The sequence below is a fragment of the Lepidochelys olivacea genome (assembly GCF_965140295.1).
Source record: "Lepidochelys olivacea isolate rLepOli2 genome assembly, chromosome: 9".
Lineage (NCBI taxonomy): Eukaryota > Metazoa > Chordata > Testudines > Cheloniidae > Lepidochelys > Lepidochelys olivacea.
Window position 1 is genome coordinate 52,733,932 of NC_140419.1, and position 14,272 is coordinate 52,748,203.

Consider the following 14,272-nt stretch of genomic DNA (forward strand, 5'->3'; position numbering starts at 1 on the left):
TTGTCAAGCCTGAACTTAAAAACCTCTAAGGAAGGAGATTCTACCACCTCCCTAGGTAACGCATTCCAGTGTTTCACCACCCTCTTAGTGAAAACATTTTTCCTAATATCCAATCTAAACCTCCCCCACTGCAACTTGAGACCATTACTCCTCGTTCTATCATCTGCTACCATTGAGAACAGTCTAGAGCCATCCTCTTTGGAACCCCCTTTCAGGTAGTTGAAAGCAGCTATCAAATCCCCCCTCATTCTTCTCTTACGCAGGCTAAACAATCCCAGCTCCCTCAGCCTCTCCTCATAAGTCATGTGTTCCAGTCCCCTAATCATTTTTGTTGCCCTTCGCTGGACTCTCTCCAATTTATCCACATCCTTCTTGAAGTGTGGGGCCCAAAACTGGACACAGTACTCCAGATGAGGCCTCACCAATGTCGAATAGAGGGGAACGATCACGTCCCTCGATCTGCTTGCTATGCCCCTATTTATACATCCCAAAATGCCATTGGCCTTCTTGGCAACAAGGGCACACTGCTGACTCATATCCAACTTCTCATCCACTGTCACCCCTAGGTCCTTTTCCGCAGAACTGCTGCCTAGCCATTCGGTCCCTAGTCTGTAGCTGTGCATTTGGTTCTTCCGTCCTAAGTGCAGGACCCTGCACTTATCCTTATTGAACCTCATCAGATTTCTTTTGGCCCAATCCTCCAATTTGTCTAGGTCCTTCTGTATCCTATCCCTCCCCTCCAGCGTATCTACCACTCCTCCCAGTTTAGTATCATCCGCAAATTTGCTGAGAGTGCAATCCACACCATCCTCCAGATCATTTATGAAGATATTGAACAAAACCGGCCCCAGGACCGACCCTTGGGGCACTCCACTTGATACCGGCTGCCAACTAGACATGGAGCCATTGATCACTACCCTTTGAGCCCGACAATCTAGCCAGCTTTCTACCCACCTTATAGTGCATTCATCCAGCCCATACTTCCTTAACTTGCTGACAAGAATACTGTGGGAGACCGTGTCAAAAGCTTTGCTAAAGTCAAGAAACAATACATCCACTGCTTTTCCTTCATCCACAGAACCAGTAATCTCATCATCAAATCAGACATCAGGAATGGTAACATACAAAAGCCAGTAGGAGACTACTTCAATCTCCCTGGACATTCAATAACAGATTTAAAAGTAGCCATCCTTCAACAGAAAACTTCAAAAACAGACTTCAAAGAGAAACTGCAGAGATACAATTAATTTGCAAACTTAACACCATTAATTTGGGTTTGAATAAGGACTGGGAGTGGCTGGCTCACTACAAAAGCAATTTTCCCTCTCTTGGTATTGACACCTCCTCATCAATTATTGGGAGTGGACCACATCCACCCTGACTGAATCGGCCTTGTCAGCACTGGTTCTCCACTTGTAAGGTAACTCCCTTCTCTTCATATACCAGTATATTTATGCCCATATCTGTAATTTTCACTCCATGCATCTGAAGAAGTGGAGTTTTTTACCCACAAAAGCTTAAGCCCAAATAAATCTGTTAGTCTTTAAGGTGCCACCGGACTCCTCGTTGTTTTTGTGGATACAGACTAACACGGCTACCCCTCTGATACTTTGTACTGAAAGAGTACTTATCAATGGTTTGTTGTTAAACTCCCATGGAGTCAGTCCTGAATCTGGTTCTATTCAATATTTTCATTAATGACTGGGATAATGGAATGGAGCGTTTGCTTCTAAAATCTGCAGATGACACCAACTTGGGAAGGGTTGCAAGCACTTTGGAGGACAAAACTAGACTTCAAAACAACCTTGATAAACAGGAGAATTGTCCTGAAATCAAAAAGATGAAATTCAATAAAGACAAGTTTAAAGTACTTCACTTGGGAAGTAAAAATCAAATGCACAAGTACAAAATGGGGAATAACTGGCTCGGTGGTGGGACTGCTTGAAAGGCATCTGGGGTTAGAATGGCTCACAAACTGAATATGAGTAAGCAATGTGATGCAGTTGTGTAAAAAGCTAATATCATTCTGGGGTGTGTTAACAGGTGCGTCATATCTAAGATGGGGAAGGCAGAAGTGAAAGTAAGCCGGTACGCTGTACCAGACCGGCTTCCCCAGGCCATTGATTTAAATGGCCTGGGGCTCCCAGCAGTGGCCGGAGCCCCAGGCCCTTTAAATTGCAGCCAGAGCCCCTCTGCCAGAGACCCGGGGTAGCGGAGGCAGCCAGGAGCCCCGAGGCTAGGACGGCGATTTAAAGGGCCCAGGGCTCCACTGCACTAATGGGAGCAGTGAGCCCCAGCCCTTTAAATCACCGCCGGAGCCCCGGGCTGCTGCCGCTACCCCAGGGCTCAGGTGGCGATTTCAAGGGCCTGGGGCTCCGGCTGCTGCGGGGAGCCCTGGGCCCTTTAAATCACTGCTGGAGCCTCACTGCCGGAGACCTGAGATGGCGGCGGCAGCTGGGGGCTCCGGTGGCAATTTAAAGGGCCTGGGCCTCCGCTGTAGTAGCTGGGGCCAGAGCCTTGGGCCCTTTAAATTGAACCCAAAACTTGGGGCTCCCAGCCACCTCTGCAGCTGGTAGCTCCAGCGGTGATTTAAAGGGCCCGGGACTCCCAGCTACCACAGCTGGAGTCCCAGGCCCTTTAAATCTCTATTTAAAGGGCATGGGCATTTAAAGGTCCTACCTATTCTGGTTGAGGCCATGCCCCCCAGCTCAGGACTCCGGCGTACTGGTAAATCCTTTAAGTTACTTTCACCCCTGATGGGACGTAATTGTCCTGCTGTAGTCAGCCCTGATGAGGCCTCAGAAGGAGTACCATGTTCAGTTCTAGGTGCCACACTTTAGGAAAGATGTTTACAAATTGGAGAGAGCCCGAAGAAGAGCAACAAAAGTGATAAAAGGTTAAGAATACCTGACCTGTGAGGAAAGGTTAAAAAAACTGGCCATGTTTAGTCTTGAGAAAAGACTGCGTGGGGAACTGATAACATTCTCCAGATATGTTAAGGGATTGGGCTGACGGTAGGGCAAGTAGTAGTAGACTAACTCTGCAACAAAGGAGATTTAGCTTAGATATTTGGAAAAGCTTTCTAACTATAAAGGTAGTTAAACTCTGGAATAGGCTTCCAAGGGAGGTTATAGAATCCCTATCATTGGAGATTTTTAGGAACAGGTTAGACAAACACATGTCAGTGGTGATCTAGGTTTACCTGATCAGTTCTCAGCATAGGGGCCTGCACTTCATGACCTCTTGAGGTCCCTTCCAGCCCTACATTTCATGATGTTATGATTCCTAATCTGTTATTTCTGAAGTACTAGGATTAAATTCTGGAGCAGTTTATAAATGAAATAGATTTGATAGTCCAGCTTCCAAATATACTGTATTTTTAATTACAGATAGTCCCGTGCACTGCAAAAGTCAGCATGATTGGAAACCTTTGCTGAGAGAGGACTTAAGCCAATGCTAGAATAGTCAGGCATGGGCAGCACCTTGGGTGTAGGGTGTCTTTGCAGGACAGAAGCTAAGTGTGGAATGTCAGGCAGTTTTGTAGGTCACATAGCACAAAAAAATCATCCTCAAATGAAAATTGTTGCAAATGTCTTGTTTTATAAACACCTACTTCAAAACGAATGCACCAAAAACTGTAGCAATGGAGTAATGTTATTTCAGATCATTTGGGATTTAATGTGGATTTAAACCATTGGATTTAATATACAGCTGTTTTGTGAGTTCATAAAGTGGCAGCATTTTTCCAGAGCTGCATTTGCCGAGGAATAGAGTAAACTTAATATCTTAAGCACAAATGTGAAAGATTGTAAAGCAGTAAAATATTATTGACAGCAAGAGCCCATGTACAAATGAAAGATTTGTGACATTCCTAATTAGCTATGAAATATAATGTACTCAGCTAGATCTTCTGAGGGGTGTACTGTCCCTGTTTTGTCAAAGAGCCAATATTTGGCAACTACTAAGTCCTGAGGGTCTTCATCATGGTTCCTGATTTCTGTCAGCTGGAGAGCTGTTCATTCAAAGTGTTGTCAACTGCAAGGTCTTACAGGTGTTAGCTGCTCTGCAGGTGTGCACCATGGTCCAGGCAGAATGGAGTACATGTCTGCAGCAAAGGAGGCTCCTGGAACCTGGAGATAGCTTCCCCATCTCCTCATCACCAATGTTGCTTGCCCCAAATTCTGTTTATCATCTTACAGATACTTCTGGGATGGATTCTCCAGTTCTGCACTGAAGCCCGTGGAGTGACACTGATTCCAATCTACTGTAACAGAGCAGAGAACCATACTCAGCATCTTTACCATACACTTAAGGTCAGATCCTCAGCTACTGTAAATCACATTAGCTTCAGCAACATCCATGGAGCTGGGCAATGTACACCAAGTAGGGATTTGGTCCTTAACTGGCTTTATTCACAAGGTTTTATTTGGCATCTTCCTGGCCTGATTGTCTGCCCCTTTCTGGTGTAAATCAGGAGTGTTCATTGAAGCCCATTGAGGTACACTGGTGTCAGGAGCCAAGCATATTGAAATTTCTTGGCCCACCTGCAGAGAAATGGAAAACATCACTCTGCTTCTAGCTTTTCCAACCTGATAGCCATGCTGCAATGATTTGTCACTCTGAGTCTCCTGTCTGGTCTGGGGTTTGACAGCTGTATATATTTGTGTTCAGAGGAGCTAGAATGCTTTTTGGATGCTCTGTGTCTGCAGTACATGACACTGCATTAGAGCACGGAGGTAAAGAGGGAGGCAGTTTTGAATAATTATCTAAAAGTAATTGAAAAAATCAGAGCCCCAGCTGGTGTGAACCAGCCAGAGCTCCAGGAGAGTGAGTGGGCCAGAGCCCTAGCTGGTGTGAATTGGCCATAGCTCCTGGGAAGTCAGCAGGCCAGATCCCCAATTGGTGTAGCTTCAGTGAAGCCATGCAGCTTGATACCAGCTGAGGATCTGACCCAGTGTATCCTAGAAACCCTAGACAGGCACTACCAGAAAACAGGGCAGGGGGAAGTTTAAATCTAGGACCCAGTTGTGGTCACTAATTGACTCAGACATATTTTGTTAATGTTCCAGCAACACTGCACAGCTTCCCTGACCTATTCAGACACCTTCAGAGTCCTATGAAGGCCATCAATCTGTCAGTGGCTGTCATGGGGACCTCTACTCATTGCCCAGTGGTGCCTCCTCCTGGCCACTCTGGGGATTCGCTCTTTCAGCCTGACACCCTCTTCTTGCGGTTGCTTGACTCATCGTCTCGCTCTCTCATTCTGCCGCCCCTCTGTTTGTGTGTCCTTGACTCCTATCTCAAGGCAAGGTAAAGCAACCAGTCAGGAGGGACAGGGAGAATTGGGGGGACGGTATAAGAAGCACTAAGAGGGCAAAGAAATTCCTGTCCCTGACCATAGCACAACCCACTCCTTACCCCTTCCATGGGATACAAAAGAGGTGGGACAAAGCCCCCAGCCTCACGACCCCTCAAAATGGACCATGACCATAAATTGTAAGAGGTGGGACCAAGGGTGTGTACTGCAGGTATAATTATGCCTGCTAAGGAGTGGGTGAACGAAGCACTGGGAACAGGCTCTGTAGCATCAGACCTATGGATATGTTTGCTCGAAACTAACCCCAATAAACATTGCATTGTCTGCACTTCAGACTTCTGGCCTTCTGCTTTCTGTCTGCGTGACAAGAACCAGGGAAGGGGGTGAAGGGAGAGCCCCCTAGCAGACACAACATTGTTAAACTGGATCATGCAGTCAAGGACACACAAACAACCCTAACTCTGCTCTCAATCTGCTACTGTCCTTCCAACCCCTTTGCATTTTGTATATATGATGGAAATATTTTCATTAAGGACTCTGGGGTTTGATTCAAGGCCCACTGAAGTCAACTGAAAGACTTGCAGAAAGCCTTGCAGTTACCTTTAACTAGAGCTGGGTGAAGAATATGTGTTTCAGTTTGGCCAGCAAACCAAAAGAAGTCAGAAAAAATATTTCATTTCCAAAAATGTTCAGAAATTGTCAAACAATTGGAAAAGTCCATTTTGGGTCATACAAACTGTTTCATTCCAGTCAGCTCCAGAAAACATAGGTACGTGCGTGTGTGAGGTGTGAGGCTAACCTTTAGCCAGTGTCAGGGTACTGGCCTGCGTTGTGGGAGACCCACTTCTGAATCCCAGCACTGCAGCAGGGACTTGAATGAAGATCTCCCCCATCCCAGGTGAGCGGACTATAGGTTATGCTACGATTGGCTTCTGTCAATCTTACCTATTGAAGCTGTTCCACTTTGTACAAATACTTAAATATTCATTGGACCAAACAATGGTTGACACTGTCACTGGTTGAACTTCAAGGCGCAAGAAGCCTCTCTGACTCAGTGCAGTCAAAAGAAGCACAGAGGGGCTCTAATGTTTGAACCTATTCTCAAACTCACCCTCAACACTGCCAAAAAGGCTAAGGGCTTGTTTATAAGGAGAGACAGTGCACTGTGGAACTTTTAGTGTGCAGTAGCAGGGGCCACATGGCCAGTTAGCAGGTGGCAGGCGGGTAAGCAGACTTACATTCCACCTTGCCACATACTAACTCTCCGCATAGGCAAGCCTTAAAAGTGACATTTTCTAAAGTATACACTGTTGGCTTAAATCTGCTCCCATTGACGTCAATGGCAAATGACCAGTAACACCAACGGGAGCAGAGTCTGGCCAGTGCTGAGTGCTTCTGAACATCCCAGCCTAATGCAAAAAGGAAAAACATTTTCTACTGCCATATATTTATCTCTTGGAGATTTAATTACTAGTAAAGCAAAATGAATAATTCATAACGATGAATTTCTCCACTATTTTTACAATATTTAACCAGTTCTAAGTCAAAGACAAATACCAGGAAAAAAATAAAATCTATCGGAGGGGAAGGAAGTCATCAGGCTTATTTCATCATTTTTATTGAGTGCAATTTTCTCTTTAGTACAATATTCTCTGAAAGTTACCGTTACAAACTCTGACAATTTAAACACAATCAACGAATCGGGAAAAAAAATTACAATGGGGCAAAATCTTGTACAGACATCTCATTGACTATGTACAGGACAGGGCATCTGCTGGCCGGCACAGTGCATGCTGCTGAGACGAGGGCTCTCATTGCCTCTGCTCATCAGGACAGAGCGAAGCCTTGGCACGAGAGACTGACTTTGCCGTGGAGAGGTCAGCATTCATCCTGCAGTCATGGTGGCAGGGTGCTTTGCCAGAGGAAATGGAGGTCGGCAGTATGGTGATGAGCATTACTGTCCTGTCTCCATTTCCTTGTGAGATGAACTACTGATGTATTCCCCCTAAAAGAGAAAAGGGGGAAAACAAAATAAGAAAAATGAGTTCATTTTAATGCAAAAAACCATCATCCCAATTCTTCACATAACTTGTGCTTTGGCAGCATAGGAGAGAGCAGCAAAGCACAGCTAAGACATGGCATACCCTACCTTAACTGGGTATATTGTTGGCACTAGAAGATACAATTCTGTAGGCTACAGTGATCTACAGAAGGCTCCCTGGGCTTCAGGCTTTAACATCACATATAGCACCATGCAGCTGTTTAGTGAAAATGTGTGTTGACTCCTTTGGATTAAGTATCCTGGTAAATTCCAACCAGTCTGCATGATCATGTCACAGAATTCTTTGATTATTCCTGACATTTGTCGATAGTCATCACGACAGCTAGTCAGGCATTTCCTGCTGATAAAAGATTTCAGCAAGAATTGAAATTGTCTGTAGCAAAAATGTTGATTGTGTGAAAAATGTTCAATTTGCCATTGTAAAAATTGGAATAAAATAGTTCCTTTCAAGATGATTGGATTTGGATCAAAACATTTCAGTTAGCTGAACGTGTCAGCCTGAGCTACTGCAGTCCCTCATTGGTGTTGTAATTTGGGTGCCCACTGACCTTATTCTACCCAATGGGCTGTGCTTCCTGGCTGGAGTACATCTCCCAAGATGCACCACAGTCTTCACGCTGGCTGATCTGCACACTGATTCAGGGATGTCTCACTATCATGAGGCATCATGGAAAATGTAATCTAGTCAGCAGTCTAGCCCATAAGGAAGACTAAGGACATGAAGCACGATCACTCCCATGAAGCACTGCGGTGGCTCAGGGGGACACAAGTTATCAAAATTCCTGTGGTTTTTATCAAAAACAGAAAACCCAGGGGGGGAAATGTAGAAACCCCCTTATTCTTTTTCCCCCCAAAATAATACATTTGTTTTCCGCACTATTTTTCACATAGGAAACTCCCATGTTTGAATGAGTTCTAGTGAAGCATCAGTCACATTTATGGTAAAAGAAAGTCCTGGTCCCAAAGAGCTCTGACAGCCCAGTAGACATGATGAAATAGGTGGATGAGACAAAGAAACAAGCAGGGAGGCAGAATGGGGAGACAGTAAAAAGTGGAGGTCATAAGTAATTCGTAAGTGTAATAGGTAGAAGCAGAAGTCACAGGAACTGCAGCTCACCAGCTGCCTAGCCATTCTCCAGTGGCAGTTTTCTATAACCATCACAGCACAGGGGAATTTTAGGGTGGAGCTTGGATAAAATGGTGACTTTGTGGATTTTGATGGGGAGTTTTTCCCTGTGTATGTAAGAGTGACCCAGGAAAAAGTGTGGAGATGCTTGTGGGGAAAGCTGACAAGCAGGTAATGCAGGTGGAGCAAAGGCCAGAGTCAATCTTGGGGTAAGATAATAGAATGAGGAGATAGGGTGGGGGCTGGACAGCCAAAGACTTCAAATTGTACAATCATAGAAATGTAGGGTTGGAACGGACCTCGCGAGATCATCTAATCTATCCCCCATGTGCTGAGGCAGGCTTAAGTATACCTAGGCCATTCCTGACAGCTAACCTGTTCTTGAAAACTTCCAGTGACAGAGATTCCGCAACCTCCTGAGGTAACCTGTTCCAACGCTTAACTAGCCTTATGGTTAGAAAGTTCTTCCTAATCTCTAACCTAACTCTCCCTTGCTGCACATTAAGCCGGTTACTTCTTGTCCTTCCCTCTGTGGACATGGAGAGCAACTGATCACCATCCTCTTTACAACAACCTTTCACATATTTGAAGACTGTTATCAGGTTCCTCCTCAGCCTTATCTTTTCTCAACTAAACATCCCCAGTTCTTTCAACCTTTCCTCATACGTCATTGTTTTCTAACGCTCATAATTTTTGTTGCTCTCCTCTGGACTCTCTCTGATTTCTTCACGTCTTTCGTAGACTGCGGCATCCCAAACTGAGCACAACACTTTACCTGAAGCCTCCCCAGTTGCTTTTGTTGCAGTGGCTGCACATTATTGGCTCGTGTCCAATTTGTGATCCACTATTGTCCTGAGATCCTTTTTGGCACTACTGCTGCCGAGCCAGTTATTGCCCATTTTTTAGTTGTGCATTTGATTTTTCCTTCCTAAATGCAATACTTTGCACGTGTCTTTACTGAATTTCATCTTACTGATTTCAAACCAATTCTCCAGTTTATCAAGATCAAGAGCTTGCAACTCCTCCAAGTTTGGTGTCATCCACAAATTTTATAAATATACTCTCCTCTCCACTCCAGCAGCCAAGTCGTTAATGAAAATAGGTCCGGAACTGACCCCTGCCGGACCCCACTAGATATGTCCTCCCAATTTGGTCCTAGATGTTCATACTTCTATAGCAAAAAGGAAAGGGTTTAACGGAAACAACCCTTTACCTCCTTTCCCCACATTAGGAAATCTTGCAGCAGGACGTTTTCTGTTACTATTCTTTAGATACTTCCTTTTCTTTCCATAGAAGCAATACAGCTTTGCCTGAATTCTCCTTCCCTTCCCCTCTGGTTTTATGCTAGGCTGGGGTAATTACCCCTGGCCTTCCCATCTGTGCTTGAGATTAGCTTCAGCTCTTGGCTGTGTTAGCTGAAATCTGTGCCCCAGGCAGTGGAGTTAGTAACAGGAGAATTGACACCTCTACTGCTCTAATGCCAGCATGAGCCATAACTTTAATAAAACGGGGTTTGCTTAATGCTGCACTGGTAATAACCTCTGCCCAAACGCTGCCTCTTTTCCCTCTGCCTTTCTTGCCCACTGCATGGCTCAATCACTGTGTATTCTGGCCTAAGAACCAAGCTCCTTCTCCCGACTCCTTTACAGACCCCTGCTGAGGCTTCCAGCTCTAAATAAGAAATACTGTCAGCACAGCCAAGCCAGGCTTTTCTCAATGGGCAACTTAACTGTCAGGTGTTTGGGGGGCTAGAGGTGCATTTGCCATGAGCGTAACAGATAACCAGATTCTGGTTCTCCCCCGTTTTGAAGTTCAGGGGTGTTTGGATCTAGGCTTTTGCTCTGGACCCATCGCTGTTAGGATTAAGCAGTCATGGCAGAAGCACTGGACAAACAGCCAGCACCCACCAAACAATACAGAAACAAGACACTGCAAGGACAGGACACATTGCCGTTGGGGTTAATGGCCTCTCTGGTCTTGACTTCACTGCAACAGAAAGATGTGTTTGTAACCTCAGGGTAACTAAGGTGCATGAGCTATGCTGAGGTAAATCACACTGAAGGCCAGACACTTTAGTTCTACCATGGGGTAAACTGACCAAGATCAACTCCTGGAGGGGGGATAGGACTGTTTACCTGGCCATTTACCTCATGATAAAACTAAAGTGCCTGTTGTCTACTAAGTTTTTACTGGTAGTTGCCCTGAAGTAAAAAGAGTCACCTTATTAAGCAGTGAAGACAAGGCCTCTGTCCTGGCTGTAGCAAGGAGTTAAATGCAGAGCATAGGCCTGAGACTGAGCTGAAGATACTTGTGCTATAGAGAGCTCAAGTTCCAGAGAAAGCTCCTCCTAAGGGGCACAGAACTACAAATCCTATACAGGTTTCTGCTCTGTAAGAAGTCCCTACAATCGGTCACCAGTTAGGACAGAACCACGACTTCTATCGCCAACAGCATAAGCCTCTACCACTTGAGCTAGAGGAACAGCTCTGCTAGCTTGTAGCAAAAGGCACTTATCTTCTAAGTGGGCCAGTCAGTAAAGGGAGAGATGATCCCCACACACCTAGCCAGCATGGGGCATGTAGAAAACCCAACATGGCAGCAGGACTGTACCTCACCCATCCCTTGCCTCCTGCAGGCGTGTTCTAAGTGGGAGGCGGATCATGTACTTAAGAGGAGAAAAAAATTCCGGGGCAGGTTATTTTGAAAAAAAATAGAGGAAGTTGGACACCACTTTCGAATGAAAGACCAAGTCCTAGCGGGATCCTTTCATGGGCAGAGGTTGAGTTAGATGGTCAAAGTTGCATGGTAACTTCATTTCTCAATCGGTCTGCAGTTCATCACATGACACTCACTTCTCAGACATAGGACACTTTTGAATGCTGAAAACTAAACACATACCCTGGGCATTTCAAAGGAGCTAGGTGTTCAGTTCTCACTGAAAGTCACTGTGATTTGGGTGCATGGCTCCTGACCAGGTCTTTGGAAGCATCAGTCATCAAGCATGGCTCCCCTTATCCAGAACTGCTAATTTGAACGAGGCAAAAACTAGCTGTGATGACTGCTCAGATCCACCATCCACTGCTAGGCTTTCTCCCTGATGGGCCAGCTCTGCCCAGAAAGCCAGGTTGCAAGAGGTAAGTGGGTGGGCACAGGGGGTAGAGAGAGTGCCATGGGCAGTAAGTGGAGTTGTGGGGATCATGCTGAGGGATCTAATCATGGATTTGCTTGGCATGGCCATGGATAACACCCTTGGGATCAGAATTCTGTGTCCATTTTAACTGATCTCTGGCTATAGTCTCTTGAAGAAAAAGAATCTGTACTGGACAATTGTGACTACCTAGAATGGACTCTGGGCTTAGCTCCAAAGAGGAAAAGAAACAGGGTGGGATTTCTGTGCCCACCTGGAAGAAACACTTGGTACAACTTCCAGGACTGGGAGGAGAGGAAGCTGAATAGGATTCCGGGGCCCACATTTATTGGAAACTGGGCATAGGCCTTGGGATAAGAACCTGAGCTAGACTGTTGAGCAGATTAAGTATGGATTCCAGGTACAGAGGGAGACAACCCCAAAATGGACTCCAGCCCGCAACCCCCCTTCCCCCCACAATGGCTCACATTTGCACCCCTAAGGAGAATGGGCAGCTAAATGAGACTTCTGTGCTCACCACAGAGACTGGCTCTTTTCAAGTGAAAAATGGCATTTTTCTTGAAACAGACTAGGAGGATTCCAGCAAAAAAGAGAGCAGCACTGGGAGCACCTCCTACTCACACTGTAACCCAGAAATGCAGCATGGAAGCGAAATCCCATTATTTAGTCACTTCAGGGGGGAAAAGAAGCTTTTAATATCCAATTGCACCTTGGAAACATAAAGCCGCCACATTAAATAACAAAGCAATTGACCGCTGAGTAGCCTTGTTTGGCTACTGATAACTGGGGGCCACCAACGTAATTATACTAGGGCTTCAGTACTACTGTCCTAATTTACTGATGCTTTTAAAAATAATTCCAGCTGTGTCCGACATTTTACTCCTATTAAAATTCATCATCGTACTGAATAAAAATCATTTTAGGCCACCTAGGTAGTAGTGAAACTTTTATTTAGTAATGTAGAGTTCAGCAGAAAAAAGGGGAGGAAGCAGAGGTGAGAAAAGAAGAGTGGGGAGAGAGAAACTGAGATTATCTCAGAAGGTAATTTATATGGAAGAAAATATATATCTGTGTATTTCTTACCACCAGGGTCCATTTTCAAAATCATGCTCAGATGTTAGGCCTCACGGCTCACATTAACATTAATTGGAGTAGAAATTCTAAATTGCTGAAGAACGCTGCAACTGGAAATGCATCCCAGTTATGTTTTACAAAAGGCATTAGATGCCAAATATATCAGATGATATTTAAAATGTCACTTAACTGGCCAGGTCTCTTGGGGTCAGAATCTCTGTTGGGGTAAATCAGCATGGTTTCCTTGAAGTCAGTGTGGTGACAGTGATATACCGCAGCTCCAGATTTGGCCACATAAGATTAAACAATACACGTAAAAAACAGACAGCTCTTCAAGGAGAGGAAGGATGCTCTTGTGGTTTAAGGCATTGGAGAGCTGTCTTTTATTCTCAGCCCTGCCAGACACTGTGTGTGGCCTTTGGCAAATTATTTAGGTTTGGATCCTCAAAGGTATGTTGGCTCCTTGAGGATCTGGGTCTTAATGTTTCCATCCCCCATTTGGAAAATGAGCATAACAATACTGCCTTTGCCTGCCTTGTTTGTTCACACTGCAGGTGTTACAAGGCAGAGAGGGTCCCCCATTATGTGTCAGTATAATAACCTAGCAGAATGAGAGAGAGAAAATAAAGCACAGATGACAGATGTTAGTCATGTCGCTTAAAGAACTACTAGAAAGTGCTGAGAAGTTATGTTGAGGAGTATGGTGAAAGCACCAGTATAGACTATAATAACGAGGCTTTGATCTCAGCCCATAAGCATTACTATAATATAAATAGTAATAACTAGGATACACTCATGAGGAAGAAGAGGCACTATACAAGGCAAAGCGCTATTGATATTGATAGAGACAAGCTAGGTGAGGTCATATCTTTTATTGAACCAATTTCTGTTGATGGAACAGACAAGCTTTTGAGTGTCACCAAGCTTGTAGAAAGTTTGTCCTTTCCACCAACAGAAGTTGGTCACATAAAAGACATTACCTCACCCACCTTGTCTCTCTGGAACTAGCATGGCTACAACAACACTGCAAACAACATTCATATTAGTATCAGTTGTATAATAATGCATCATTCATTATTTTGGAAGAATACTGCGTTCTCCCTTTTAAGGGCCATAAAAACTGGGTCACTTTGCAGAATTATAAATTATAAATATAGTGACACTTCACAGCTGCATGAAACGCATTTGATCAAGTATATAACCAGTAAAAAGAAAAGATGTCTATTATTCCTGCAAGAGTTATAGGGGAAGAATGAATAGGAAACACAGGCAGCACAGAAACAAGCAGGAGTGTATATCCGGGAAGAAACATGGAAGAACAAAGAAAGGGAGCCCCAGTTTGTGATGAGAGAAGTGAGGGGAGAAAGAGGGCAAAGCAATCGCTGTTTCTTTAACTGTTCCCACAAGCTGTCCCTGGGGATCAGCCCTTACAAATGCCATCTCCCTGGGGAATCCCAATTGTCAATGAAGTGCAGTTTCACACTTAAGAGGGAGGATAATTTGACAGCCACAATTAAAGCAAATGGCGTTTTGATTCCCTGAAGG

The 14,272-nt window shown here is 44.8% G+C and overlaps 1 protein-coding gene across 7 annotated transcripts in view; it reads right to left on the reverse strand.

Annotated features, from left to right (window-relative positions):
* EPHB1 (EPH receptor B1) overlaps positions 1–14,272 on the reverse strand; it is a 401,305-nt gene that overhangs the window by 50,550 nt on the left and 336,483 nt on the right. For 5 of the 7 annotated variants that reach the window (XM_084639913.1, XM_084639908.1, XM_084639910.1 and 2 more), the window contains one exon: positions 6,914–7,322. The exons of 1 other annotated variant lie outside the window; for it this stretch is intronic. The gene's annotated coding sequence lies outside the window, so the exon portion shown is untranslated. Of the gene's footprint in view, positions 1–3,738; positions 4,265–6,913; positions 7,323–14,272 lie in introns of those variants that run through there. One more of the 7 variants, XM_084639912.1, reaches the window with a different exon arrangement.